The sequence below is a fragment of the Chrysochloris asiatica genome, unplaced genomic scaffold, assembly GCF_000296735.1.
Source record: "Chrysochloris asiatica unplaced genomic scaffold, ChrAsi1.0 scaffold00022, whole genome shotgun sequence".
In the NCBI taxonomy this organism is placed as follows: domain Eukaryota; kingdom Metazoa; phylum Chordata; class Mammalia; order Afrosoricida; family Chrysochloridae; genus Chrysochloris; species Chrysochloris asiatica.
The window spans coordinates 18,628,832-18,633,422 of record NW_006408540.1 but is presented as its reverse complement, the minus strand read 5'-3'; the positions used below and the strand labels follow the sequence as shown (position 1 = coordinate 18,633,422).

Sequence of the window (4,591 nt, the reverse complement as noted above, 5' to 3'; positions counted from 1 at the left end):
CTAACAACAACAAACCAGTCCCTCCCTCACAGGAACCTGTGGCTGGTGTCTAAGCGTGGTCCCGCATTTCTTGCTCTGGTGGCCACTTGGGATAACCCATGTTATAGGGGAGTAAAGAAACCCAATCTTCACAAATATAATGGTTATACAGATTCTTTATTAAGTCTTAAACAGGAGTAAACACAAGACAAGGACAAACATACATCACCAGGTAAGGGGAATCATTGGCACCGTGATGAGTTTCCAAAGTTGTATCTCCACGTGGTGACGTTTTACTGGGCACAGAGAAGAAAGGAATCTCCTCCCACAACTATGACTGAGTGCAGCAGCCCTGCATCGCATACCCATGTTGGGCCTGTGGAAAGCAGGGAGGAGCCAATAGGAGCGCAGGCAGTCTCTGAGGCTCTCAGGGTGTGACGTCACTACTAGAGGACCATTAAGAGATGTGTCTAGGGACTGTACTGAGTGCCAGCAACACGGAGCTATCCCATCTATCGAGATGGCAGAGGTGGAAGAAACCCTGAACCGGCTGCAGAGCCAGAAGGGTGTGCAGGGGATCATCATGGTGAACACGGAAGGCATTCCCATCAAGAGCACCATGGACAACTCCACTACCACACAGTATGCCAACCTCATGCACAATTTCATCTTCAAGGCACGCAGCATCGTGCGAGAAATTGACCCCCAGAACGACCTTACCTTCCTTCAAATTCGCTCAAAGAAAAATGAAATTATGGTTGCACCAGATAAAGACTATTTCCTGATTGTGATTCAGAATCCAACTAAATAAGCCACTCTCTTGGCTCATCTCCCTGTATTATTGCTTAATTTAATGCCCCCAAGAATAGTTAATCATGCCAACTCACCCCAAGTGGAAATCACCTAAGAGCCCACTTTCAGCAACCAAGGCTGAGCTGGTGCCCCACCCATACTACCAAAGGAGTTCCTGGCTAGGGGTCTTCTCCATCCATGAAGTCCTTCTCTGATCACTTCCACAGGCTGGAGCAAGAGCTTGTGAGGGCTCGCACCCAGCTTCCTCCTAACCTTCAGTTCACTTGTCACCCTTCGGAAAGGCTGCTTTTCTGTAACTAAAAACAACCCAGATGCTTTAAAAAAAAAAAGATGTGTCTAGGAATGTGCCTGCCAGAGAAGTGGCCCAAACCCCACTTTTAAATATCCAATCTTTCTAACTTGGGCAGTTAAGCTTTCACATAAGGTACTCAAGAAAACCTGGCCTCTGAACACTGGAACCTGGGTGCAAGGTGGAATGATGCTCTGCTATGCTGGGGAGGGACCAGTCGCTGGAGAGGGATATCATGTTTGGTAAGGTGGAGGGTCAAAGAAAAAGAGGAAGACCCCCAGCGAGATGGATTGGCAAAGTGGCAGCATCATTGGGCTCAAGCATGGCAACGATTGTGAGGTTGGCCCAGGATCGGGCAGTGTTTCGTTCTGTTGTGCATGGGGTTGCTATGAGTCCATACCGACTCGAAGCACCTAACAACAAGAAGGCTGGAGTTATTCACAGGCAAAAAGCCTTCAGATTTCATGCTCCAAAGCTTCCAGAAGAAGACAAAGTGTACCTGGGTGGTTAGTAAGATCTGGTCATTCTTCTATTCTAAAGGTCAGTTCCGTTCTCAAACAGCTTCCTTTGGTTTTTTAATCATTGCCAATAACATCACTGCTTTATCATAGTCACGACTGAAACCACGTCAGTTCAACTCTAATCCCATGCTTTCAATAACTACTGATTTTTATTTTTAAAAATTTTGTGTGTGGGGGCATCCTTTCAGCTAAGTCTGGCTATCATATGAGGCCCAGAACGTGTCTCCCGCTGACTTGCCTCTCTCACAATGTGCCCAGATGGCTGGCAAGAGGTAGATAGCAGGTTCTCGCCAGAGCCGACTATAGGCCTGAGTCTGAGGAATTTTAAGGAACAGCCAGAGACAGCTGATTTTTCCCTTTGGCCTTCAAACAGAAAAGTAATATTTGCTGAGAGAAGCTTGCCTTCCCACAGGCACAGAGGGGCCACTTTTAGGGGAAATTATTTATTGATGCCTTGATTCTTGACACTGACCAATTTTACGTTCCTTTCCAGCAGCTATTCTTCTAGTTTTACAACATTTTAAATTAGTTTAAGTAGACTGCATACTCACAATAAACAATCAAATGGAAATAAGGTTATAAAGTGAAAAGTATTGTAAGGGTCTCCCATTTGTTCCTCCCCTTCACTATTAAATACCGTGAATTAGGACAATAAACAGCTTTTAGGTTATCCTTCCAAATGGTCCCTATACATACACAAGACTGTTCAAGGGAACTTCAAAAAATTCATGGAAAAATGGATTTTTTCCCTGAACTTTTTGAAACCTCCTTGTATATTTTTTAAAACAAATAGAATCATACTATATAAACTTTTCTGAAACTCTCTTTTCTCACTTGAATTAACAATATTGTATCTATTTATATGCTACCTTTTTCATGATTGCATAACATACAGTAAAGTATTAGACTGTTGTTGGACAGTTATTTCTGGTTTTTTTGTTTTTTTTCCTATTTTTGTTTTATGTGTGTGTGTGATAGCCAGCAGTGCTTGAGTGAGCTTTCTTACACATATGTCTTTATGTACTTGCATAGGTATATCTGTGGGATAAATTAACCAGTTGTCATCTTGGTTCTGATTCATGACAATACCATGTTTGTCAGAGTAGGAATGGAGCATAGGGTTTTCAATAGAAGATTTTTCAGAAATAGATTGCCAGGCATTTATTTCAAGGCAGCCAAGTGCTGTTCGCACCACCCAGGGACTTCATGGAGTAAATTCCTAAACGTGATTGCTGCTGGGTTGGGATGAGAGAACGTCCTGAGGTAACGTCCATCTTAAGCACCTATACTCCTCCTCTTAGGGTGGAGCAAACAGTTTGTGCTGGTGTGGTATAGGATAAGCACTGGACTGCAAATTTGTTTGATCCACAAGGTCAGTGGTTCAAACTCAGCAGTCACTCCTTGGAAACTCCATGCAGGGTCACTATGAGGAACCAACTTGAGGCACTTAACAATAACAACTACCTGAAGATTAGGGAGCTCTGGTAGCATAGTGGTTACAAATCATGCTGTGAACCTTAAGGTCAGCAGTTCAAAACTACAGCCGCTCCATGGGAGAAAGATGAGGCTTTCTACTCTCGTAAAGATTTACAGCCTCGGAAATCCTGTACGGGGTCGCTATGAGTCGGTTGCGACTCCATGGCACATAACCACCACCACCACCTGAAGATTAATGGCTAGAACCCACCAAGAGGCAACAGAATGCCTAGTGGGTTGCTTCATAAAGATGAGAGCCAAGAAAACACCATGGAGCAATTCCACTCTGTAACACAAGGGGTCGCCATGAGTTAGAATCAACTGGAAGGCTCTGCGTATTAGCAGTAGACTTCCCTACTGTTCTCGCCTTCAGGCCCACTCCTCCACAGTCAGTCCTGTTGATTACCTTGCAGATCACCCCTAGTTACTAAGAAGAATCCTCTCTCCTACGTGTTCATCTGCTCCTTCCTCTACTCAGCCACCAGCCTCCCACAGGCTGAGCTGGCTCTTCCCAGTCCCTAGAGTTCCAGAGTAGACCCTGGGTTGAGAAGGGAACCAAACCTGTAGTCTTGCTCTTTTGAGGTGGGAGGATTGAGGCGGAGAATGAAAACCTGACCAACAGTTGAAAGTTCTCCTGGGTTAATTCAGGCCAGCAGCAGGACTTTTACAACAAAAAATGATCATGCACTGCTGAACCGCAACTTCTAAAATTGCCCTAGGTAGAGTGTCAGCAAACTGCTAACTGATTAACATTGAATTTCGACTGGTAATTTTTGCTGCCTTCAGAGCAAGAATTCCTGGCAAACATCTGGACATTAACCACAAGTCTGCCCAATGTGGGGCACTGAATTTGTGACTATTGTTGTTGCTATTGTTAAGTGCTTTTGAGTTGGTTCCGACTCCTAGCGACCCTGTATGGGTTTCTGAGGAGCAGTTGGTAGGTTTGAACTGCTGACCCTGAGGTTCGCAGTCCAGTGCTGATCTTACAGCGCCACACCAGAATGACTTTTACTCATCTTTATAAACAATGTGGAGTCCTGGTGTGGCGCTGTGGGTTAATACGCTAGTCTCCCAAGTTGGTTTGAACCACAAGGTCTGCAGTTCAAGCTCACCAGCTGCTCCTTGGAAACCCTATACAGGGTTGCTATGGGTTGGAACTGACTTGACAGTACTTAACAACAACAAATTTCTTTGTATTCTGCAGCTCAAAAATATCATGGCTGAGGTAAGATTGAAGCTTTGAACATACAAAATCAGCAGTGTGAACAGTTTAGTATCTTGGCTTAAGCATTTTATTTCCTTCTTAAAATCTGTCATCATTTAAAGGCTACTATATCTTTAAGAAATTTTGTAATTTATTCTCAATGCATACGGATGCTACATTTTTGGGCTGTGATATAGTGGACACCTGTCATTTTTCTTTGGCTAATGAGTATGCAGACTCCATTTCTATTGGGGGATTTCCTCACCGTGTGAGTTTTAGGTGAAGGTTGTTGTTGTTGTTGTTAGGTGC

At 44.1% G+C, this 4,591-nt stretch overlaps 1 pseudogene; it reads left to right on the top strand.

The window, feature by feature from the left end:
* The first annotated feature begins 499 nt into the window (after nucleotides 1-499).
* On the top strand, nucleotides 500-790 carry LOC102832702 (annotated as a pseudogene).
* The last annotated feature ends 3,801 nt before the right edge of the window (nucleotides 791-4,591 follow it).